Raw genomic sequence first — 27,698 nt, forward strand, 5'->3', positions numbered from 1 at the left:
TCTATTCTATGCATTTGTCCTTTCTCCAGCGGCACACTTTTTTTTTTCTTATATTTCTAATTTTTTGAATTATCCTCTCCAGCTCAGTTTTAGGAAATCCCTGTGTGCCTGTGTGTTGGTTTGGAGCTTTGTCAGTGTTTCTGCACATCCTTCAAACCCTGGAACATTAAATCTGCCTCATGTCTGTGGAGATCCTTTGTGGGATTGAGTGTCCTGCCCCTTTTCTAGTGGCAACAATCTTCTGATTTATATCAGTACAGGATGATTGTTCTGATTGGTTTTTCTGCCTCTCTCATTGGGTCAGGTAGCTTTTTCTTCTAATCTTCTCAGAGAACCTTTGCCTTGAAATAGAGTTTTCTGTCCCTCTCAAGTGCTAAGTGCCTTACTAGCTGGTTATTTGCTGAAAGACCTGTGGTGAGGTAGGGGTCTTTCCTTCCCCTCCTTCAAGAGCAGATGGATTTTGCTTCTACCCTCCCCCCATCCCCAGCAGCAGTGTATCTTTGTAAGTGATCTAGGACAGGAGTGTTTCTTGTTTCACCAGCAGTAGAATATGGCTTTATGATCACATGAGAAAAGAAGCTAAGGAGTAGACAGGGTTCTGTTTCAGTGTTCCACAAAGGATGGCAGCCAGGTGTCTCGCCTTTTCCTTAACCTGATTTGCGAGTCCACAGTCAAGGCTTGTGGAAATAGCTGCTGGGTGAGTGTGGGCTCCATATATGTCTGTGGCTCCCAGCTAGTTTATACTGTCACTGCAGCACACACTCAGGCTTTAAGATGTGTAAAACCTCAATTGTTTCCCCCTTTGTTTTCATGGCAAAGTTTGGTGCCACTCTGATAAAAGTGAAACCTTTCATTTGCCCTACATCTCCTTGGAATCTAGTTGGAATGGCTTTCTTCCGATCACCCTTCCCTAACTTGATCCTCAAAGTTGAACATACCACACTGAGCATAAGTCTAGTGTTATAAGTGATTCACTTTTCACAGTTCCTAAAATTAAGCCTAGCGTTTTACCTAGTTTTCAAGAGAAGAATAATATTTTCTAATATCAAACCTGATTAGGTGTTGGATTCTTAAGAGGAAATATACATGTCTCTTTTGTAGCACCTCCAAAGAGTTTGTTCAAGGGTAATTTGACTGTGGTATTTGCATAACTTGCTGACTTTATTATTTGACCCTTTTATAAATGACAAATGTACTGTATAATTTTAGGGCTGAATGTTATATTAACCTGTATATTTTGAAAGTGCAACCTAAACAAAGTCCAGAATTACATATGTTCACACCACAATAATGATTTTTTTTCTAAGTGAAACATAGAGAATGAAAACAAAATTTCAAGTCTTATTTCAGCAATTAATTTTTTCTCCGACCTTGAAGAGGTAATTTAATTCCAATTTTCCTTTCACGTAAATATTAGGGTGCTCCATCTCTCTTTAAAAAATCATGTCAATTAAGTAGTCAATGGTTTAGATCCTTCCAGGTGTATGAGCTACTCCCTGAGTGTAAATTACATTGTACTAACTGCATTCAGCCACCAGCGCTTGAAATTCAGTGAATTACTGCTCTGCTGCGCTAAATGTTCCCCTAATGACTTGAAAGAGTCCATGTACTTTTTAAATTTTCCAGCTTAAATACTAGGGGTTTTGTAATGTTCTTTACAAAAGTTGAAGAGAAGTAATATCTTATATATGGCATATTTTCTCACTACTAGTAGAAAAACAAAGCTGACAGGAAGCTTGAAAACTAATTAGATTTTACAATACACCCACTGCTTTTAATTTATGAGATGTACTTTAAAGGAAAAAGAAAAAAACATGCAAGTTAAGGATACTATTTAAATTCATCATGCTGAACAGAATTTCTGAAGCATAAAGCAAAGGGTGTCCCAAAACACTTGGTAGCATAATACCTGTCAAAATACTTGCTAATTAGTAAAATCTAAGAGCAGTTCCTAGTGAATGTTGTTATCCATACTTTCAAACAGTACATTTTAAGGTCTTGAAACATCACTCTGTGTTATCTTCAGAGAGCATTTCCTTGAGACCTTTGTTATGTACTGAAATGTGTTACAGTTTTAGATAAGTATGCCTACGTGGTTATCTATTCAATAGTATTTTTTTAATTTGATCATAATAATTTGTTGTTATACTTGGGTTTCCACTTTAATTAATTTCCAAATCTGTTGATGTAATTAAAGATATTACTAACTTGAATGTAATTTGGTATATGATTAGTTCTTCATCCGAGTTTCAATATATTTCGTGAGTATGTTATTTTGGCATCACTTTCTCTTTCTTGATATGAGAGCACCCAGGGATTGTGTTACTTTTTCCCTCCCTTCTGTTCATGTTTTTCTACTCTTGTGATATACATTCACCTCCAATCAAGTACTTTACAAACCAAAATCTCTGATCTCTTCCGCAGAATCAATTTACATTTTTATACATATCTGTCTTATAATCAAGTGTTAAAAATAAAAATAAATAGAGGTGCCTACGTGTTGCAGTTGGTTAAGCATCCGACTCTTGGTTTCTGCTCAGGTCATGATCTTGCGGTTTCGTGAGACTGAAACCCAGGTCGGGCTCTGCACTGGCAGCATGAGCCTACTTAGGATTCTCTGCCTCCCTCTCTCTGCCCCTCTCCACTCACGCTGTCCCTGTCTCTCTCAAAATAAATAAATACAGTTAAAATATATAAATAAATAAATCTTGTCTACTAGGACATTTTGTGCTCTTGGCATGTCTCTTAGATATTCTGTCCCCAGTCATATTTGACTTTTCCAAGTGTTACACATTTTATAATCTAAGTAATATATGTTCATATGGTATTTGGAATCTTATTTCCAAGGGGTTCAACACAACTTTCTGTTTCCCTTCAAAAGACCAACTCTGAAAGATCTGTGGAAGGAACGACCATGGCACACAGGAAATACCGGAGAACTAAAGAAAAAAAAAACCTTTAATGTATGGAAACTTGGTTTTATATTATTCTTACATTTTTATGTTTGTCTATGCATGTTATGGCGGATGAACATTTGGGTTGTTTCCATTATAACTATCATAATAAATACAGGTCCCCATTTTGCCTGTTTATATACCATTAATAATAAACCTTTAGATACAAATTTATGTACAATTATTGTCTATAAACACCAAATCCACCTCTTATACTCTGTGATGTAAAGTTGGCACTCAGCAAAATATATTACTCATACATCCTTGTCAGTTTGATTCTTATTGCATTTTTCCATTAGGAGACACTAGAAGAAACTTAGGAAGACAGGAAGGAGAATGACATCTTTCCCTATATTCTTGCCAGAATCACCTAGCTGAATTAAAATTTCATCCCAGCACCAGCAGGTTGAGCCAGATTCTTCTGACAGTCCCTGAAGCGGTTCCATTGACACCCATATATATATATATATATATATATATATATATATATATATGTGTGTGTGTGTGTATATATGTGTGTGTGTGTGTATATATGTGTGTGTGTGTGTGTGTGTGTGTGTGTGTGTATACACACACACACATATATGAAATTTATTGTCAAATTGGTTTCCATACAACACCCAGTGATCATCCCAACAGGTGCCCTCCTCAATGCCCATCACCCACTTTCCTCTCTCCCCCACCCCCCATCAACTATTCATTCTTGACAGATCTGAGCAAGAGCATTCCACAGTACTCTTCTGAAGTCCTGAGATACAAGAATATGTAGGTGATCCATTCCTCAAATATCTGAATTATAATTGCAAATAAACCCTTATTCAACCTTTTAACCTCCTGATTTCTGGAAACCCAACCTCTCCCCTTTTGTTTTCCTGTCCTTATGTTGATAATGTTTCCCACACTCATATTCTCTGGCTCTGTGTTTTTTTGTTTTTATTTTTTAGACTTCTTGCCTCTGTAAACAATTCCTTATTATCAATCTATTATTTTAAATATTAGTATGGTTCCTGTTTTATTGGCTAGTCTCTGACTGATAAAAGGTATTTAAGGTCCTGACTATGAATTGCAAAATTAATTTCCAAAAAGCTTTTGGCAATTTATATTAATGGAATCAACACATGAATATGCATTTTTCTTTATGTCTTTTTACTCACATACCTAGTTTTAAAATATTTATCAATGCTCTAAGTTACAAAAGAGATTATTTTACTTTAATTCATATGTATTTCATCAAAAATGACTTATTTTGACATAAAACCTGTTGTTCACAGGTCTTACCTATTTTTAGATAATTTTAAAGTGCTTTGAATAGATATTTTGCTGACAATATTCAGATTCATTTTTATGAACCACAACGTTCACACAAACCAAGTATTTTGTTTTTCTGGATAGCATTTTAAGAGTGGGAAGAGAGAATATACTTTAATTTTCTGTTTTACAGCCTGTAGATTAAAGTTCTATGTGATTCTTATAATTATTAAATTACTCTACTTATAAGTAGAAATGTATTGGAATAGAAAAGTAGCTTTGAGAGGCTAGGTGGCTGAATCCATTAAGCATCCGACTCTTGATTTTGGCTCAGGTCATGATCTCGTGGTTTGTGAGATCGAGTCCAACATAGGGCTCCTGGCTGCAGGCACAGATTCTCTCCTTCCTTCTCTCTCTGTCTCTCTCCCGCTCATGCTCTTTCTCTCTCTCTTTTTCTCTCTTAAAATAAATAAATAAACTTAAAAAAACAACTAGCTTTGAGACACTTCAGTGTACCTACAGGTACCACTCACAATTTATTTGAAAAAACAATTAGAACAAACAATATAAAATATAAGATAATTAATGTGTTTCCTCCTGCTGTACCAACTCCTGCCAACAGAGGTATCAGGGATTCATTCATATATAATCATTTTCTCTTTATTTATATAAGTGAAATAACTGTGTATCACCTATGTCTTTTAGCCTTCAGTGTTTATTCTTCCTATTTAAATCCTTAATGCTGTAGTCATTTTTTTTTTTTCTGAAATAACCTAAATGAAAAAAAAATGTATTTGCTGTCCTGGGATCATTGTATTTTTTTCCAATATACCTAAACATAGTTTCATTGTTTTAAGTTTATTTATTTGTTTTGAGAGAGAGAAAGAGAGAGGGGCAGGGACAGAGAGAGAAAGAGAAGGAGAATCCCAGGTAGGCTATGCACTATCAGCACAGAGCCCATATCATGAGATCACGACCTGAGTTGAAATCAAGAGTCAGATGCTTAACTAACTAAGCCACCCAGGCACCCCTGGTAGTTTAAATGTTAAGTAAGCTCTCCATTTTAGAATAGTTTTAGAGTTACATAAAAGTCTTTAAAATAGTAATGAGAGTTCTCATATACCCCGTAACCAGTTTGCCCTTTTATTAACATCTTACATTAGAATGGTATACTTATCACAATTAATGAACTGATACATGATCTTTGGCTAAAATTCATCTATTATTCAGATTTCTTTAGTTTTTATATAATGTCCATTTTAATGTTCCAAGATCCCAACCAGAATATGATATTACATACGTATTATGTATGATATTACATTACATGTTTCCTTGGTCCCCTCTTGGCTGTGACAGTTTCCCACACTTGCCTTGTTATTGACGATGTTGACTGTTTGAGGAGTACTGGCCAGGTATTTTGTTGGATGCCCTTCTGAATTTGTTTGAGGTGTTGTTGTTTTTTTTTTTTTTTTTATGATTAGAGTAAGAGTTATGGATTTTTGGGGAGGAAGATCACAGAGGCAAAGTGCAATTCTCATCATATCATATCAAAAGTACACACCATCAACATGACTTATCACTGTTGATGTTAACCGTGATCACCTGGCTGAGATAGTGTTGCTAGATTTCTCTACTGTAAATTTACTATCATGCTCCTCTTCATATTTTACTCTTTAGAAAGAAGTCACTGTGCACAAGTTGCACATAAGGAGTAGGAATTTACATCCTCCCTCTTTGAGTGCATATAATCTACATGAATTATTTGGAAATACCCTAAATGAGAGAGTTCTCTATCATGTTCTATTTGCTTATTTTTTTCAATCATTTATTTATATCAGCATGGAATCATAGATACTTATTTTATACCTTAGGTTATAATCCAATGATACTTTGTTTATTTTTATGTTCAAATCATTCCAGCTTTCACCACTGAAAGAACTTTCATTTGTTTCCTGTATCCCTTTGACATATGTGTTGTGTTTTTAATTGGCATTTATTTACACTCTAGCTCTATAAGATACTTCAGGGTCATCTTGTTTTTCCCCTGCTTTCCTCCTAGAATCAGCTATTTCTCCAAGAAGTCTTGGTTACTTATATTGAAGAATGGTATTAGAAGATCTGGATTCTAGATACATTCATTCCTACTGGGATGACCTGTCTTCTAAGTCCTCTAAACTGAGAATAGAAGCAAATACACATATGCATGGTACACAGTGTATATACACATATCTGTAAATATACCTCTGTGTATCCCTTTCTGTCTATATTAAGCTAAATGTGAGTTTATATTGACACCTCCATCTCTATCCCATTAAAACATGTACTATTCTACCAGGCTTTTTTGCTTATATATAAACTTTCATTCCAAGAGTGAAAAATCTGGCCCCCCCTAGTCTCCTCCATTGATCACTTAATTGTTCAATTCGAGTGTTCATGCATAACAGTTTTAGAATTATCAACCTGTAGCTCCATGAAAAAGAAAAAAAAAATTACCAACAAGAGTATGGTACTTAGGTTCAGTTCTTTTGCTTTAGTCTATGATCACCATTCATTGTCCAAGTTACTTAAGTCCACACATTTCCCCCACCCACTTTAGTGAGGTTATTTCCCACATTATAATTAAGTTAGATTCTGTTGTCACAGTCTACCTTCACTCCTGGAATCCCACAACTTTCTAAAGGATTTTTTTTTTCAATTGCAAACATTAGGGATCACTCTTTATGCAATAAATTTCCATTTGTTTTGCAAATGCAGTGTCCTGGATCCACCGTAACTTATTTCAGCAGCCTAAAAAATTCCCTGTGTTTCACTTGTTTTATCTTTTGCATCATTCCCATCGTTCTTGAATGTTCTGTTTTCTTTGCTTCCCCCACTATTGATTTGCAAACTCCTTGGGAGCTGCCAACCTATAATCTGAAATTGGCCTCCTTATGAGGAGAGCAAAAAGAGACCAAAGATGCAGACCACTCCAAATTGGTAGCTGGTAGGTTTAATAAGCAAGACGATTTACTTGTATTTATTTTTTAATGTTTATTTATTTTTGAGACAGAGACAGAGCATGAACAGGGGAGGGGCAGAGAGAAAGGGAGACACAGAATCTGAAACAGGCTCCAGGCTCTGAGCAGTCAGCACAGAGCCCCACGTGGGGCTTGAACCCATGACCTGTGAGATCATGACCTAAGCCGAAGTCAGATGCTTAACTGACTGAGCCAACCAGGTGCCCCAAAGGAAGAGACTTTACAAATGAGGCTTGTCTTCAGTGGCCTTGAGATGAATAGATCACTATGCCTGCCAACAAAAATTAACATTGGCTAATGAAACAGTAGAAATTTTAATTAAATGACTTAGGGAGTTCACAAATGTTGAGGGGGAAAAACAGGCCTAAGATATGGTTAGAAAAATATAATGCAGGTTGGAATCAAAAACATATTTAAATCCTTACTAGGAAAAAATCCTGGGGAGATACCAATATTGGTAGGAATGAGCTTTATACATCATTGCTGCCATTCTGCTTCTGCAGTTCTTGAAAATGAGAGGCCTCATGGTAGGAGAGAACACTACCAGCATTCCCATGTTCCTTATGGACACCAAATTTCAAATCAAGTGTAAAATGAAAGGGTCTGCATTAGTTTCCTGTCTCTGCTCTAACAAATGAGGATAAGATTCATGATTCGAAACAACAAAAATTGAGGCACCTGGGTAGCTCAGTCAATTGAGCATCTGACTCTTGATTTCAGCTCCTGTCATGATCCCAGGGTTGTTGGATTAAGCCCATGTCAGGCTCCGTGCTGAGTATGGAGAAAAAAGATTTTCTCTTTTCCCTCTGCTCCTCTCTCCCACTTTCTCTCTTTGTCTCTCTAAAATAAAAATAAATAAATAAATAAATAAATAAATAAATAAATAAATAATAAATAAAACAGATGATTAAAAAAATAAAACAACAGAAACTTTTTCTCTCACAGTTCTGAAAGTCAGAAGTCAGGAAATCAGTATCACTGGGCCAAAATCAAGTGTCAGCAGAGCTGTGCTCCCTCAAGAGACTCCAGGGAATACTTGTGCAGGTTGACTTTTCCAACTTCTGGTGGCTGCTGGCAACCCTTGACTTGTGGCTACATTACTCTAATCTCTGTTTCTGTGTTCATATTGTCTCCTCCTCTTCTGTCTGTGTCAAATATCTCTCTGCCTCTCTCTTAAAAGGACATTTTTTATGGCATTTAGAGCACCAACAAATCATCCAAGATAATATTGCCATCTCAAGATGGCATCTAACTCAATCACACCTGCAATATCTTTGCCATATTAGGTAACAATTAAAAGTCTAGGGATTGGGGATGAAATTTTTTAGGGGACCATTTTTAAGCCTATCACAGCATCTGAGTGTTTGAGTCCACATTACAGAACACATACCACATTACACACATGTAGAAATGTGGTTCATATTGTGGACAACTAGACAATAAAATATAGTTGCATTTTACCAATTACAATTTGGGCTCCTCACAAGATCATTTCTACTTACCTGAATTTAACAGAGTAGTTAAAAGAAATTATACCATATTACAATTCAGACTTAGAAAACATTGAATAGCTATCTTTAAAATTAAACTCAGTTAAGGTAAGAAAGTTACAGCCAAAGAAATATGGATGGGTGTTCCTTAAGCATTTGCCCTTAAACTAAGTAAGTTATGTATTTAATAGAAATTTCTCAGGTTCCACAGTTAGATTTCCGATTATTTGGATTGGACAGAACATCAAACTCAGTTAAGACTACACTAGGGTCAATTCTTCGAAGTAGAGCTGTACTGGCCATACAATCAGGCCTATGCTAGACCCATGCTTATGAATTGTAAAACTAAACCTTGACAGGATCAAAATAAAAAGCCAGTAAATTAACTGCCTGTTAAACATAGCATAACACTTTTGGGAAAAAAAAAAAACCCAACATAATCCATTAACTCAAAAACATAATCTAATCTTTCAACAATGTGGCACCAAACATCAGCAAACAAACAAAACTTGTCAGACTATGAGAAGGAGGAAAATGTGATTTGCATGGGGGACAAGCTCAAGTCGGTATAAACAGACCTAGACCTGACACATATATTGGAATTAGTAGTCAAAGATCTATAAATATGTTACAATTGTGGTATAATTGTATGTTCTGTAATTAGAATTACTGTATACATGTCCAAGGACTAAAAGGAAACAGTGCCACTCACAATTTTATTATATGAAATTGGTGCTGCCTTCTGCCATCTCTTATTTAGACTTTTATTTTGCGAAGTGAGGAATTTAATTCTGATATGTCTAGGTATGTTTTCCTTTGTCTTTATCTTATTTGGCTTTAGTTGTGGTTCTTGAATCTGTAGCTTTATATTTGTTTTTTAATTTGAATATGAGTCTTTTTATTGTCTACAAGTATTTATTTCTGCATTCATTACTCTTTCTTATCCCTTTCTAACTCAATTTCAAAGTTTATGAAACTTCTTATAATTGTTCTATTAGTTACTGTCATTTTGTCCACTTTTTTCTGCTGTGTTCTTTTTCTCCATGCTTCAGTTAATACTGTTTCTATTACTTTGGTTTCAAATTCAACAATCTTTTCTTCTGTAGTATCCAGTTTGCTGAAGGCACATCCGCTAATTATTTTATTTCAGGTATTCTATTATATAGTTAAAAATATTAAATTATACCAAGTGTGTTTTCTGGTCATAGCAGGAATTAATTAGAAAGGACTATGAGATTGTATGGCCCTTACCGGGAGCAATTGATGGGTTCAGGAAAGACAATAAAGCCCGACAGTGATTAATCAGCCACTTGAGGCTAAATGAGAAAACCAGAGATTGCCTCAGCAACATATAAAGTGATTTTCATCTGCAGTAGAGGGCAAGAAAGGCTGCAGAGTCCAGGATCAGGGATGAAAATTAATCAAGGGTAGATGAATTTCATGTAAGTTTTAATTCCAACCTTAACAATTTTGCTACGCCAAGGCCAGGGCTGACACTGGGAGCAGCAGAATCGAGACATATAAGAATCATCTGGGTGGATAAATTCAAAGACTTTGAAACTTCAGATTTCCATGAAATATTCCTTGACCTATGAAAATGCTCCTCCTTTCTATTGAAGGCTGGTGCCCTTCTTTTTCTTAGACACAGTATAGGCAATATCCACTTTGCTAGGTAACACACTACTCCCCTGGTGTGTGGTCCACGTCTCTTGCTTCCTCCTACTTTTGGTGAACTTTCATTAGTAGAGGTAGCACATTGCACATTTTTGAAGAGATCGTTACTATTTACCAAGAGACACAGAAAGGTTTAGATTTTGAAATAAACCAATAATACAAAAGTGTCCTTGTCTGTGGGCAAGCATATCTGCCACTTGGGCTGTATGTCTTTCAGCTGTAACGGATTCATAGTATCTTGATGGTGCAGAATATTATGAGAAATTTGTGCAAATCTCCCAAGGAAAATAAAAATGTACATTAGAGACCTGGAGCAAAGCTTTGATTTCTACAATAATAAATTGCCATTTGACAAATAGCTCTGTTGGTACTTTTAGGTCTTAGTAGAAATGAAGCATTTGACTTTAAGATATTAAGAGTGATCATGTGGTCCAAAGTGTCCATCAAGCATTAATTTCAATCTGACTCACCAAGTCATGATCTCAGGCACCTCCGGCAGCAATCTGTTGTAGTTTGGAAACAGTACTTTTAAGTTAACACACAAGCAGGCACTTATGTCACTAGGACTATCAGCTCCATTGTCACTTCTCCTTCAACTTTACCTTTGACCACATAAGGGTGTCTCTTTTGACCAACTAGGGAATGAACGAAAAAGCAGAGACTAGTCTATGATGGATTGACTTGATATTTGGGTACAAACCCAAATATCCTGGTACAAACCAGGATTATATACTTACTAATACTAATATCCTTTTAGGGATATCCCTAAAAGGTAGTGAGTACAAGAAACCCTCACACTGAGCAAAGCTTTGGGCAGTACATCTAGCTGTCTAGCTTGTTTGGAAATAAAAGTACTCAAGTAAAAATATATTCAGATTAAGGAACAGTAGAGTATTGCTGGTTGGCCAGGGGCCTAGAATAGTAAAGATGAGAAGATTGGTGTAAACACACAATGTATTTCCTTGTACGAAATGTTGTTTATGAATTATACTAAAAATTAAATTGTCTATGCTTAAGAGTACTAAAACACCAAATGATAAGCCAGTTGAAGCCACTTCAGTATCCTACCTATGAGAACTGACAACTGTAGGGATAAGTCTGACTCCAACAGTCACAGGAATTAAACTCCTAAACTCAACATGGGAGAACCAGTTTGATAACTGGAACCAGGAGTAGTGTTGGGCCTTTCCTTTCAAAGAAAGAAGGTGGAGAAAAACAGCCAAAGTTTCTACCTAAAGGTGTATTTTATAGAAACTGATTACCCAGTGAGTTGGAAGAATGTATATACATTCTTAATAGTGATGAAGAACTCAGTTAAGCCAATCGCTGACTATATGTCTGACTTTGTATTGTTGTAAATATGTTCATGACATGGAAGCTTCTAATTTCCCCCAATTCTTGCTAAAGAGTGTGCGCCTGATGAATGAGACAACACACACACACACACACACACACACACACACACACGGAAGCAGAAGTGATGTGTGTGTATACGTGCAAACATAATGGTCTAAAAGAGAATTTTTTTAAAAGGAGAAGGGTAGTGCATAAATTTCCCAAACATCCTCCAGAAAATGAGTCTGCAAATAAAAATTTACATAGATGTGATTTTAAAAAATATGAAGATCTAATCATTATAAACACTGAGAAATTTTACAATAATGAAACAAAACACAAATGTGTGATGTTAAAGAAAACCATCTAAAATGTTAAATACATGGTAAGCAAAATTTTACAATACTATATATGAAATAAACACTAGTTTTAAAACTGAATTAATGATAAATTTACCAATTCACCTAGAAAATAAAAGGATTATTTTTAAGATATCTATTTCCATTTCAAAACAAATTAAAATGTAACTTCAGTACATCAAAAATAAGAGTACAAAGTAATTTAAAAGGTACCAGATTGAAAATACAGGTAACCTTCACAAGAATGAAAATCCAATTATTATTATATTGTTCATTAGTAACTGCAGGAGACAGAAGTGAACGTAATAAGGACTTGAAACTACTGTGAAAAAAATGACAGTCAACATTCTATTTTATGCACAAAGGAAGATCCATTCAAGAATAATAAAAAGCACTTTTTCCTGACATGCCCACAGCCAAAGACTTTACAACTGAAAAAAACCCATACTGAAATATTGATAGAAATATACATTTCTTCAAAGCACGCATGCACATACCTGCGCATGTTTTGTAAAGAAAGGCTTTTTGGTATACAGAAAGCAATGCCGATTACAGAAATGGAAAAAAATACATTGAAATGTTATTACAATTTTTTAAATGTTTAAAACAATATATGTTACTGTATTAAATCAAGGTATGGAACATGCATGCAATTGGTGGGTAATTAAGCCCATTCAAGAAATACAAAGTGATGAGCACCCTAGAAGCCTAACCTATGCCCTCTGCCAGTAAGCTCCTCTTCTATTGTCACTTTTACACACAGATTCATTTTGATTTTTTTGAACTTCCTATGTAAGCAATCATATCGTAGTATTATTTTCTGTTGGATTCTATCACTCAGTATCTGTATCATTCATCCATGTTGTTACAGATGATAGAATTAGGCTTAAGTTCTTTACTGTACAGAATCCCATTGTGTGGAGCCTAAGTTTTTGTTCTGAGCAGATGTTATTGCCTCTTAATTTTTTTAAATTTAAATTCTTTTTAATGTTTATTTTTGAGAGAGACAGAAACAGAATGTGAGTGGGTTAGGGGCAGAGAGAGAGGGAGACACAGAATCCGAAGTAGGCTCCAGGCTCTGAGCTGCCAGCACAGAGCCAGATGCAGGGCTCGAACCCATGGACTATGAGATCACGACATGAGCCAAAGTTGGACGCTCAACCGACTGAGCCACCCAGGCACCCCATTTCCTCTTCATTTTTAAAGGATGTGATTATAGGAAACAGAATTCTGAGTTAACCTCTTCTTTTCCACTTCAAGACTTTTAAGATGTTGTCCAATGTTTTCTTGCTCACATGGTTTCTGATAATTTTGTTTTTGTGCCCTTATAGGTAGAGTGTTTTGTTTATTTTGATTTTTTGATAGATTTTCTATCGTATTTGGTTTTGGTTTCAACAGTTTAATAGAATATGATTGTTTTCTTATTTTTTAATGTTTATTTTGAGAGAGAGAGAGAGAGAGAGAGAGCGAAACCTGGCAGAAAGGGAAGGAGAGAATCCCAAGCAGACTTGCCAACATGGGGCTCGATCTCAGGAACCGTAGGAAAATGACCTGAGCCGAAAGCAAGAGTCAGACGCTTCACCGACTGAGCCACCCAGACGCTCCTGTTTTCTTACTTTATTCTAGTACTTACACTCTTTGCTATTCTCTGAGTCTCTTGGATCTGTGATTGGTGTTATGTCCAGTCTATATTTCTGTATATAGAATTTTGTTATGAAATCTAATTATATGTGTAGTGCACTATTTGAGGTAGTCTCAAAGATCTTGGATGCTATTTTCTCTGTTTTTTATTTCTTTTATTATATTTTAAATCTTTCTTTTTCTATTTATATATGCTTCAAGTGATTTCTACTGATGTATCTTTACATTTATGGACTGGTAGATACTGCTGGACTTGGCTCTCTCTTGAATGAAGAAGTCAGTATCATTAAGGATGTGATTCAGAAAATATATTTAAGTCTCCAGATAGTTGAAATGTGTAGAAGTCTTTAGAAGGGCTGTTCTCGTTACTTAAATGTTACAACTGATGGAGAACAATGTTTATAAAATCTTCTAAAACAAAACAAGTAAGTCTAGAGATGATATTCCATTGGTGATATAGGAGAACTGTTGTAAGATTGTATACATGGGCTGATACCATTTCAATGAAGTGCTATTAACTATAATTTGGTAAGTTTTATTAGACTTGGAACCTGAAAGCCTAACTTTAATTGCAATTTTAAAACAGGAGAGTGGTGTTAAATGATGAAAAGTGTACTTATTTTCCATGGGTCTCAATTTCTGAGGTTTTTAGTTTATGAAATAGTCAGGTATTTTAGGTCTATTTTTAAAACAGAAATATAACAATGCCATCATGTGGACTTTCTCTAACATTTTGCTTTAAAAGATTCTTAATAGTTAATCTCACCCTTTACATATAACCATTTTACTAATGAGAGCTAATTTTGATGGCCCTAATACAGTTCCCATGTATTTTAAAATGTAAGACTTCCAAGTGTCCAGGCATAAAGGCAGACCACTAATTCAAATCTATTCCCATATCATACAAAAATTAAATATATTTGTGTGTGTGTGTGTATGTACACATATATTTTAAAATAAAGCACTATTTTTAGTTTTAGGTTTACAGAAAAACTCAACAGACAATACAGAGCATTCCCACATGCCTACATGCCTGTTCCCCACCCCCCTCAGATGCTCTATTCACATCTTGCATTAAAAGTTCACAGCAAGGTTCACTCTTTGTTGCACAGGCTATGATTCTTGGCAAAAGTATGATGACATGCATGGAGCTACCATTAGAGAATCATACAGAATAGTTTCACTGCCATAAAAATCATCTGTGCTTCATCTACTCATCCTCTTTCCCCTTAAACCACTGGCAACCCCTAATCTTTTTACTGTCTTCATAGCTTTGCCTTTCCAGAATGTTATGTAGTTGAAATCATACAGTATGTACCTTTTTCAGTTTGGCTTCTTTCACTTAACAATGTGCATTTGAGTTTCCTCTGGGTCTTTCCACGCCTCAGTAGCTCATTTATTTTTATCAATGAATAATATTTTAATGTATGGATATACTACAGTTTATCCATTCACATATGGAAGGGCATCTTAGTTGTTTTTATGTTTTGGCAATTATGAATAAAGTTGTTATAAACATTTACATACAGGTTTTGTGTGAACACAAATTTTCAAATAATTTGGGTAAATTCCAAGGAGTATGATTGCTGGAATATCTGATAAGTGTAAATTTTTTACTTCTCTCTACTAAAATAATGTAGAAAAATGAATAACCAGGAACAATGAGTAACTCTAGTATCCCAATCATAGTTTCTAAATAAACTCCCATTAAAAGGAACCAGGATAAATGGACCATTCTTGGTTTGGTGTAAAATGAGCTTAGAATATTCTTTTCTATGCAAAGGCAAGAAATCTATCAATGACTACATGTGTCATATCAAAATGATTCAGAAGTGAACTTGAAGAAATGCTTGATCACCAGAAAGAACAACCTTATTGGATCAACACACACCAAATATGTCAAGATAGACAAATTGTTAATAATAATAATAATTTTAAAACATTTTTTATCACATTTGGAGGATGTTAGAGAACCAATTCACTTTGGTTGCATATTGGTTGAATATTCAACAGGAAAACATTCAGGATTTTTTTTTGCCTTTTCTTTTTAAAATGTACCATAGTGTCACCAACAATAGAGAATGAAAAGTGTCTCATAGAAATATCCAAACTAATGAATAAATAAATGATAGACTATCAGAATTTGCAAAGCCCCAATTACATAGTGGATCTATGGAATAATCATAAATAGTGGTTAATTAACATCATACACAGAATAATTAGATAATAATCAACATCTATAATAGTTTGTTTTTAATTTTTTAATGTTTATTTATTTATTTGAGAGACAGAGAGAGAGAGAGGTAGAGAGAATCCCAAGCAGGCTCCACACTGTCAGCAAAGACCCCCAACATGGGGCTCAAACTCACAAATTGTGAAATCATGACCTGAGTCGAAACCAAGAGCTGAATGCTTAGCTGACTGAGACACGCAGTCACCTATAGGAGTTTTGATAAATCCAGTCTACCTGAATAAGCTTCTAGATATAACTAGCAACTTTCTAAAGCACAGTAAACCAAGGGGAATATTAAATGTTAAAATGGGATACCAGGAGTAAAATCTAGATTGTGAGAACCATAGGACAAATGACCCAATTTCTAGAACAATAAAGTTGAAAGGGTAATAAAAGCAAAAGAGGAGATTAAGTGACTTAAGAGTGCAATTTGTAAATTTTGCTTGGATCATAATTCAAGCAAATGGACAGAAATAGAAATTAGGATCAATCAGGGTAATTTGATATATATTTGATGATATTAAGGAGTTTCATTACAGGTTTTTATAGACTTAAAAGCTGTATGTTTCTGCTTTACATGAACTGTTGTATTTTAAGGATATATATTAAATTATTTATGTATAAAATAATATGATGTCTGGAAGAGGCTTCAAAATGATCCAGGAGAAGGAATGTGTAGGAATGAAGTTAAAGTATAATTATCCATGAGTTAATCAGTGTAGAAGCTTGGTAATGGTTATATGATTTTCAAAAAACTATTATCTTTTTTACTGTGTATATTATTTTTCCTGCTTTAGACTTAAAATTGACTTGTAGCAACACCTTTACTTCACAAAATACAGATTGTGTCTTATTAATAGTTGATCAAAGTTCTCATTTTTATTGGGCAAAATAAAATAGTCCAAGAATATTAAAATGAATCAACTTTATTAAAGTTATTTTAAAATTGTTTAGAATTTATTTTTTCAATAGTTTATTCTTTTTAATTTCACTATTACTTCAGGATTCATGTAGTCATTGAAGATCTCTTATCAGATTGTAGGAACTATGATATTTTACCATATATTCTGTTTTATGTAGCATATTATGATTTCCTAGATAATTTAACTTAAAATGTATGTTGGAGGAGGTATGGAGTCTAACTGACATAAAACACTGATGTTATCCCATAGTGAGAACATAATATCTTTTCCAAAGAGCTTTGAAATTAAGACAATTGAATTATATGGATGTGATTTAAAACATGTTCTTTCTCCCCTAAATAGTAAGATTTCTAGAAGTTATAAGCAAGTAACCTATAATTAATGAATAAAAATAAATATTACTATCTTATTCTTAATTTATCTTTACTCATCATTTCTAGTCTCTACAGAATATTTTTATTATAGTTTTTCTAACTAGTGCATATAAATCTTTCCTCCTCATTAAGTATCTCATTGAGAATCACATAGCTTTAGTATTATTCAGAGTGTGATTCCTTTAACAGTATATAATCTCAATACATATTTTTGCTATTAAATTGCTTCATTGGATAAGATTGCCAGTGTGCAATTGTGAAGTAAAAATTCCTCCATTCATTAAGTTTCAATGTAGAAAATGTCAATCCCAATGAAATTGTAAACACCTGTATTTATCGTGCATTCAAGATTCGATCTCAAAGACCCAGTAGGTATATTTTATGAAAATGATTGTACTCTCCTCACTATAGCTTGGAAATTTGACTGTGAGAAGAGTTCAGTTACATATAAATTAAATAATGACATAAAGGAAATGTAAAAGTGACAAAAATGATACACGGATAGGGTTTTTCTTTAGACCTAGTTTTCAGTTTTTAACTTAAATTTCCTCTAAAGGGGAGAAGAATTGAAGATCACTGAAATATATATGGCTCTCTTCTCAGAAAGCCCATTCAATTCTTTCAGGCTCAAAATAAAAGGGAAAATATTTAGATGACAATCAAATTATGGTTTAACATTTTCATTCACTTTATTTTAAAGACACTTTTTTCACTTAAGTTTCTATATAAAAATGATACTGATTTTCTGGTTGCAGCTAAGATTCCCACTCTGTTTTGTCAGTAACACTGCAGAGGATAAATACATCCATGAGGACACAGTTATTTTGTGCTTAGAAACACGTGAAATTGTAAAAATCTCACCAATAATACAGATTACATCAAATGTACTTCTTCCATACTGAACTATCACATTTTTATTAATTATTTGATAGTTTTTGAAGTAATTTTAATATAGTGAAATTTCTAAAAACAGTTGATTTTCACTCTGGTGTATTCTATTAGATGGGTGTTACTAATTACATTCTTAATTCTAATTGCTATGTGTTTTATGTGTTTTTTGGTCAGTTTGTATAGTTAGTGTGCTGTTTCCAAAGGTAGGATACATACTTCTGGGAGTTGGGAAATATACTTTTTGTTTCGTGTGTTTATCAGCATATTGCTTATAATCAGGGTGATTACATATTCTTATTAGTCTGGAACAATTATGTTTTACATATGTTGTCTTTAAATTCCATTTGTTTTATATTCAGTCCCAGATTTTTCATATTATCTCTATCATTATAATTTTTATTTGCATGAATAAAGCCGGGATGAGCTTCTTAAGCTTCCTTTTTATACTTTGGCTTCTGTCAGACTCTCCTTTAGCAGTGACTGAGATGCATGTGCTGTGACAGCATTTTCACTTCAGCATACTCACATTCTGTGAGATGCAACATAATGAATTATCTCGCTTTCAAGGAAGTATTTAATGCTGCTCTGCGTGACACATGCTCTATCAGCCATTGAGTCGTACAGCTCATGTCACAGGACAACCCATATCTTATATAAAGCCAGGCCAGCAGATATAGAAGTTGGAGGGAAATAGGTGAGATTACAGGTCCAGTGCATGTAAAACATGTATTGGAAATAGAACATGAGTTGTCTTAGTCTAGATTGTACAGAGTGGTCTGGATACTCTCGTTATGGTAATAGCATAATTTATAGCATCACATAAATTTATACAATGTATTTTTATCATTTGTGATATTCTTTTTCTTTTTTTTTGAGAGAGCGTGAGTGGGGGAGGGGTAGAGGGAGAGAGAGAGAATCTTTTTTCCAATGTTTATTTATTTTGAGAAAGAGAGAAAGTGAGGGTGCATGTTCATACATGAGCATGAGTGGAGGAGGGGCAGATTGAGAGGGAGAGAGAGAATCCTAAGCAGACTCTGCACTGAGAGCAGATGGGGGACTCGATCTCACCAACCGTGAGACCATGAACTGAGCCAAAACCAAGAGGTTCTTTTTCTTTTTAATTTTAAAATGGAACATCCTGGGGGTCCTGAGTGGCTCAGTCAGTTGAGCATTCAACTTCAGCTCAGGTCATGATGTTGTAGTTATGAATCCGAGCCCACATCAGGCTCTGTGCTGACAGCTCATAGCCTAGAGCCTGCTTCAGATTATGTGTCTCCCTGTCTTTCTGCCCTTTTCTCTCTCTCTCTCTCTCTCTCTCTCTCTCAAAAATAAATAAACATTAACAAAAATTAAAATGAAACATTTTACAGCTATAGGCTCAAAAAATACATAAATTGTATGTCAGTGGAAACATGAGTATTGAATTTCTGCTTTTGTAAGTGAGAGATATGATTGTGTAACTTGTGCAAACTATTCATTTGACACCCAATCTGAGGGCATAGTAGTTTTATTGACTATATGGAAATCATAAGATGCAAATTTTCTGAAGAAACATCAACATATGACTTTCTTAATAGATCAAATGACTATTGTAGTAAATTCTAAATTTAAAAAAGTGAAGATGAATTATTTATGCTTATAATCATAATATGAAAACAAATTTCAGTGGAACACAGCATCATGATATAAACAATATTCTTACTAAATTAAAAAATATATACTCTTGAAACTGGTATGAAATATATATATTTAAAATCCATCTAAGCTGTGATGTATAGCAATGAAATAGAAGCTCTGTGGTCATGTTCTTTCTTGCCTGATACCAATTGAATTAAAAAATTTTAGAATCTTTGATTCTTAAGATTCTAAACTTTTAAAAACAAGTTTAAATATTCTACAAAGTTCTAAAATAATTTTGTAAATACGCTTTCTAATACTTATTGTGATTAAAAAAAAGTCAGTTGAAAGCTATCAACCAGAGTAGTCAAGAAACAATATGTAACAGACAATATTTACTGACAATAAAGTCATAAGCAGGTTGAAAGTGAATTATGTTTCTTTAAAAGAAAGGGAGAAATGGAAGAAAAAAACTAAGATGAGAGCTTCAAAATTATCTTCAAGATTTACTTTTGAATTTCATAATTGTACTTTGAAATATCTTAAATTGTAGGAAGAATCTATTGATAGAAATTTCAACTTTTAGTTGTATTTAAATTTCTATGTAATAATGGAATGAGATGGAATTCAGAAGCCTAAGTTGCTTTATTATCTCATTCAAAAGAAATCAACTTGTTTTATTATATGTAGCTTATAAAAATGCATATCAAAGTCAGATATCTTCAGTGGAAGCCTAAAGACAGGGGTAATGAAATTACTTGGGCTGAAACCTATAAATTTAGGTTTTAATATATAAAATAAATTATAATTAAAACATCCTTGATCTGGGGCATTTGGATGGCTCAGTTGCTTAAGCATCCAAGTCTTGATTTTGGCTCAGTTCATGATCTCACAGTTTGTGAGATCTAGCCCACATCAGGCTCTGTGCTGACAGTGTGGAGGCTGTTTAGGATTCTCTCTCTCTCTCTCTCTCTCTCTCTCTCAAAAATCCTTGAGTTAGTTGAATTTGCTAATCTACTAGGTGTCTCAGTGTAAGAGTGTGTTTTTTCAATTAAAAATAAAATAGTTTAGTAGTTAATATATTAACCTTAATAAATTATTAAATAAATTAGGATTAATAGATTAACTTCATAAGTTAATAGATTTATCTTACAATTCTCAAAGAAAATTTCAGGCAATTTTTATACAAAAATAAAAATTAAGCAATATTGAAAAAGTATATATATTTCTTAGAAAACTCCAGTGATAGTATTAGTGATAGTTAAGAATCTGATAAGATATATGAATAGTTCCAAATATTACTTCTTGTTTGATGTTGTTTTTCAATGTTCAGATAATCAAAATTAAAAAATATTTTTTTTGGCTTTCAATGATGGGATATATGCCATTTTACTTTTAGAAGAATATGTTTTAAAACTGTATTTCTAAAGGAAGCAAAGTTAGCCAATTTAGTAAAACCAATTTTTGACCAATAAATAATTATTTCAAAAAATAAAATGTCCCAGGTCATCTTACTTATAACACAAAACAAAACAAAACAAAACAAAGCTCCAAAAACTCTTGAATTTAACAGCTTCTCAGTAAGTTATGCTGATTCTGATTTTTAAGTTATGCTTATTCTGATTTTTCTTCAGAAAATACTAGTTTTATAGGTGTTCAATCCTGGAGACTTCTGCATTTTATTTGTGTTTCAACTTAAGGTTTAGCAAGTCAAGATTTAGTCAGTTTTGTAGGATTACAATTATGTATTTACTTGCTTTGCCTGCTGTTTACATGGTTTACATTATAGTTGAAGAAATATCAAGTCAGAACTCAAAAATGCAGTTCTGGTTTTTATCTATCAAATTATTCAAATACTAAAATGTGTTCTGTTAAATATTTCACATGTACCTAGATATCCAGATTCAAAAACGACATATATTGAAACTTAAATGAACCACAATAAAAAGCTTTCTGACCTTAAGAGGTATTAAGTGAGATAATTTTCTTTTTTATCATGAAGTTATTAAGGCTGAAAAAAAATCTCAAATAATCTTTTGAAAGAGGAGTTTACTGGTACTTATACTATTCTAGATTCACTGGAAATTCTTTGTCTTTAACTGTAATGGTTCTTCATTTTGCTTTATGGAGATCTACTTCTGGTTCTTAAAAGTTTCTAGGGTTATGTTTGTTCATTAATGCTTTTAATGTTCCTTGTTATATTGCTGCTTCAATTTTTACTGTCTTCCTCACATCAGGTTCTCACAGCCTGGAGTTTACCTTGAGTCATAAAAATTTGAGATTGTGACCTAAACTAATGATGTAGAACACTGCACAGTTCTACAGGGCTCAGTAGGATTAATGGAGGTTTGTATACTTTTAATCAAGTGCTATAATGAACATACAGTGAATTTTGCAGAATGGCTACAAGACAAATACGCCTATTAGGAGGGAAAAAGATGATGTGATGAGTCACATAAATAAAATGATCAGGGTAGAGAAAGTGCTACAGATCTCTAGTTAAATATGAGAATCCCACCGAGTATTTGCAATGTGCTCTTAGATAATGGCCATAAATAAGCATATATTCTATGTCAAATAGTTAACTTTTACATCTGTAAGGCAGAGTGAGATAGTACAGATCTGAGTAACAAAGTATATGGAAGAGGAATATTGCTTCCAAGGTTAGATGTACCATTTTTATTAAAATTTAACAATAATCATAAAAATCATAGATTTGAGATGTAAACTTAGGTTTTGTGCCAATTTATCTCTTGACACTCATCATATCAGATTGCTTCAGAGAACTGAGCTAGTTGGGGCAGAACTGCCTGGATCTAAAAGGTCTGAGAGGAGTGAAAACTGTAGATTGTTAATGGTTACCTGAAGCTTTATGCGGAGAAGGATTTGGGGCTACTTCTGAATTCAGCAGGCCAGAGAACCTCTCTGGAAGAGGACAGTCATGATGCATGTGGAGGGGTGATTTCGGTGGCATGATCACCATGCATTTCCCATCCAAGTCTCGATTTTTTTCAAAGTTAAACAGATCAATATCAGTGTGAATATCAATATACATATCTCTTAAAGCATAGCCTCCTTGTCTTTTTTTCCAATGATCTACATTGTAATTAGTTTTACATAAAGAATCTACCTATGTGTAATTGTATTCTTTCTTTAAACAGTTATTTATTTTTAATGATTTTTTTTTATTTCTACATCCCCACTTTCATTTTTCTCTTGGCCCCTCTCCATCCTCATTATTACTTAATATCACAGCATCTCACCTATTCTAACAACATAATGTATATCTTTTGGTATTTTATTTTTATACTCAAATAACCCTATAGATACATAAACTCTTTTTTTAAAATGTTTTATTTATTTTTGAGAGAGACAGAGACAGAATGCAAGTGGGTTAGGGGCAGAGAGAGAGGGAGACACAGAATCGGAAGCAGGCTCCAGGCTCTGAGCTATCATCACAGAGCCCGACTCAGGGCTGGAACTCACCAGCCATGAGATCATGACCTGAGCCGATGTCGGATGCTCAACCGACTGAGCCACCCAGGCGCCCCGATACATAAACTCTTATAAATAGGTATACAGGCATAGGTATATATGAAACAAATTTCTGTTATGATTTCTTTTATTTACTTTAAATTTTTTAAATGTCTACTTTTGAAAGAGAGACAGAGCATGAGCAAGAAAGGGGTAGAAAGAGAGGGAAACACAGGACTGAAACAGGCTCCAGGCTCTGAGCTGTCAGAGCAGAGTCTGACTCAGGGCTCGAACTCATATACCGTGAGATCATGACCTGAGCTGAAGTCGGACGCTTAACCAACTGAGCCACCCAGGCTCCCCTGTTATGATTTCTTTTAAAAAATAACACATTTTGCATAATTCCAAGCATCTTGAAATTTTTTATTCTCACACAACAGCATAAGATGGACATCCCTACATAATATGTATTAATACTCTTTGTCATATTTTTTAATGTCTATTAAATTCTACATGCCTTGTATGTACCATAATTTTTAGTCATTTTTATATTGAAGTGCAAGAGATTTCTTTCTATGCTTACCTATTATAGGAGATCTTTGCCTATTAGAAATATGTTTCAATAACATCTGCTAAATATTTTATTATTTTTTATAATTACATTTATGAATGGAGTCTTTGGTGCCTATTCAAACATAAATGGCTCTTCTTTTAGAGTTCCTGAGTTTAAAATCTTTATAAGGTATGTATCTTCTAATTCTAGAATGTATATGTACTTTTATTCATATTCGTTAAGGTATGCATATTTTTTAAGACTAATCCTATCTGACTTTTGTTCATTACATAGGTGACTGTCTCTCTTTTTAAAAACTCAAATGGATACCAAAATATGCTAGAAACATTAATTAAATAATATATCTCACTTCAATTTATCATATTTTAATTAATCTCCTATATATTGGTATCTACTACATTATTAATCTCCTTCTATGCCATTCCAGCACTACATTGATTTAATTACAGTGAGTCCATAGAATGTTCCTCTGATGAGCTATTCCCCCATCATTGTTATATTTTAGCATTCTTTTCTTGACTACTTTAAAAAATTAGTTCTTTCAGAAGAAATTTAAAATTATTTTACAGAATTCAGAAAAATAAAAATAACAATGAAAACTCTTAGGGTATCTTCACTGTAGTTTAATTTAATGAATAGAAGTTTTCTGAGAATGTATGTATTTATAATATTGTCTTTCCAACCAAGGACAAAGCATTTAGGAGAGGAATAAGACATTCCTCTCAAGACATTACACAAGACATTAAAATACACAAGACATTACAATATTTGAAACCCTATCAGTGTACATTTAGTATATAATCAAGAAACTTTTTCACATAAAAATAAAATTCTTATATAAAAATAAATCACATCCATGAATAAACAATGCAAAAAACTGAAGTTTTAGCCAGCAAAACTCAATAATGATATTTGAATTCAGTATAAATTTAATATCAAAACTAGAAAACATTCCTTTTATGTGAAAATTTTGTTTCATTTTGATACTAAGTTTATACTGAATTCAAATATCGTAAGGTTCTCTGTGTGTCATTTGATCACTTTCTTAAATGCTTTGCACAATTATTTTTCACCCTAATTATTGGTAGTAGTATGTTTGCCATCATTTTGAAATCAGCATAGTTTTGAGAGAGATATAGTGACATGTACTTTACATAAATATATATTTTATCAAGATATCCCTACATTTCTAATTATTTTTAATTTATGTGTTAACTCATACCCTATGAGCATTGTGGTTTATTATCATATATTTTATCATACATTTTCTCATCATTGTATTTATTATATATACATTGTATATATAATATGCTATATAATATTCTTTTTATTTTTATTATTGTTTTTTATTTAAACTCTCATCACCTGACATTATTATTATCTCTATTCTTCCTGTGTCTGCTTCCATTTCCTGGTATGTTTCACCCCATCTCCTCAATAAGTTTGATACAAAAAATTGTCATTTTAGTCTATTTTTTTGTAAAAGAATATATTACTGGATTTAATTTTATGAATAGGTAAGGTTAAGTTGAGGTAAGGACTCACTTCCCTCAAGGACTTGGGTATGATTAGGGTAATCATATCTGGTAATGATACTAATTTAAAATCATCTGTAATCTCTCCTCTGTTAGTACATGTTGAATTTTTACCTTATAATTCTTATAGTAAGAAACACTGTTGATACAAAACACAACAGAAACTTGAATAATTTAAGCATAAGTGATAAAGATTTGTTAAGTAAAACTATTTTGTTTCCATCATTTGCCATGAAGCTGTACAAAATGTAGATACCTGTAAAAATTAAGTTAACCATTTTATTTATATATTGGACACATTTATATAGAAATAAGTTCAAGTTAAAAAAAATATCAGAGCCAATATAAATCTGCATATGTAAGGAAACTAGATGATTATTTAATTTGGGATTACATCTAATAGTAGCATTCGTGAGAACTGTGAATTCTCTTTTATCAGTTCCTATAATGAAAACACAGTTGATTCTGATACAAATCTGTATTTCCTACAATGTTCCTGTATTAAGGAACACTAAGTAGAATTTTCCTAGTAGCCCAGGAAAAATATCCTCTTACAGTGAAGTCTTGGGTTTTTTCTATTTTGAATGATATTTACTTGGTACCCCTTTGCCTGGCTCTTTTTCCTAATTGCTGGAAGTCACTGATATTTTGTAATGATAACAAACAGAATCTTGATGCTCAATGTTTTCACTCATTGACTTCTATAGGAAATTGTTCTCTCCAGCATGCATTCTGAAATTCTGGCTGCCCATGTTACTGGTTAATGACCACAGCCCCATGATGCTACTGCCTTCTGGATCTCTGTAGCCTAACTGTGCTGTGTCTGTGTTTTGTATGTTGAACAATGAGGAAAACATTAGAAAACTGAGTAGGTCATCTCCTTCATGTACTCATATTTGAAAAAAGGGTCCCCTATTGACCAGCATCATTAAACATTCTTCAAACAGTGCTCGTCAGAGTTTTCATGTTCTGTGTGTAACTAACATTTACTGAGAACAATAGTCCTACAAGATAGATTTACATGAACATCTAGTCCATTCAATACATATACAAATTAAAGTGAATTTATGGTTTATTTATTCTATTAATATTGCTCAATTTCAACTGGTATTTTGGTACTTTTTTTCCTAAGAATGCAGAAATAAATAAATTAGTACAAAATATCCAATATTATTTGTATCAATAATTTAAAGAATGACACATTTAATTTTTCATGAGCAAGTAAAAAAGAATAAAATATGTTTTACTGTAAATGTTACTACATTTTTCTTGGGTAGTAATAGCCTGAAGCATTACAGTTAAAAGCATGTCTTTATAGATCCTGTCACAAAGTATCATATAGAGCAGGATTTTATAGATTATGAAGTAGGATTTCATAAAATGTTTGTGAAAGCAATTTTCCTAATTTCCCATCAATATTTAAATACTTTTCAAAGAAAATACATTTCAGTAGCTTTCAGAATTACATCATTGTTCAAAAAATAGTATAATAACAAGCCAGAAATCAAATTATAACTTTTAAAAAGTAATGGTATTAAGTGCCTTGGATTTCTGTAACAATAACAAATGGAAAAGTATACAGTTGGAATTCTAGTTTGTGAAGCTGTTAAGAAACACCATGTTCTCCAAATGTTTTGTGTAATGTTTGAGCAGATATTTCTTATGATTGTGAATTCAGAAACCCCATTTCTGTTCTTCTCTTTAATACTGTATGATTTATGGAAACAATAACCCTTATAATCTTCTATTCACACACTCTTTCCATTTGGCTTCTGGCTAGCTTTGCCTAAGGGAGGTAGTCTTGGAGTGCTGAAAGTTAAGAGGAAGGAGAAATAGTGTTCTTTCTGTTTCAATTTATTGTCTGGCAGTGTCTGTCCAGCAACATCGGACAACAATGGAGTCTAGGAGACTGGTCAGTTCTAGCATCCCCAGCTTAAAACATTTTACCAGGCATTAGTGTGTCCCTGTTTGCTCCAGCATCATTCAAATGATGTTTCTTCTGTGTTTGCATCACAGTTCTAGGGAACACATGTCTGACAAGTTCCTGCCTTGCTCACCTTGATATTAAATCATCCCACATGATATTAGAAGAGCAGCGACAAGTGAGACACTCACCAGAAGAAAGGGGAGTCGATTTTCCTGCTTTTACTAAGCTCTGGGTGACTTCATTTCTTTTTTATCCACTTAATTATCTCAACACTTTTTTATCCAGTTAAATGCTCTCTTTTCAGAATATCCAGAATCATTCGTTTTGTTGACTAACGCTTACTACCCAACTGATGCAATATGTAATACCATAAAATAACCCAAAGATTACAAAAGGAGAATTTTTTTCCTGAAATGTGTTGGAAAAAATAAA

The 27,698-nt window shown here is 33.4% G+C and overlaps 1 long non-coding RNA gene across 1 annotated transcript; it reads left to right on the forward strand.

The window, feature by feature from the left end:
- Nucleotides 1–620: 620 nt before the first annotated feature.
- Nucleotides 621–27,698, forward strand: LOC122216943. The gene is made up of 3 exons (XR_006201200.1): nt 621–697; nt 21,994–22,102; nt 27,356–27,698. It is a non-coding gene; the product is annotated as an uncharacterized LOC122216943 (long non-coding RNA).

The sequence above is a fragment of the Panthera leo genome, chromosome B1, assembly GCF_018350215.1.
Source record: "Panthera leo isolate Ple1 chromosome B1, P.leo_Ple1_pat1.1, whole genome shotgun sequence".
Taxonomy (NCBI): domain Eukaryota; kingdom Metazoa; phylum Chordata; class Mammalia; order Carnivora; family Felidae; genus Panthera; species Panthera leo.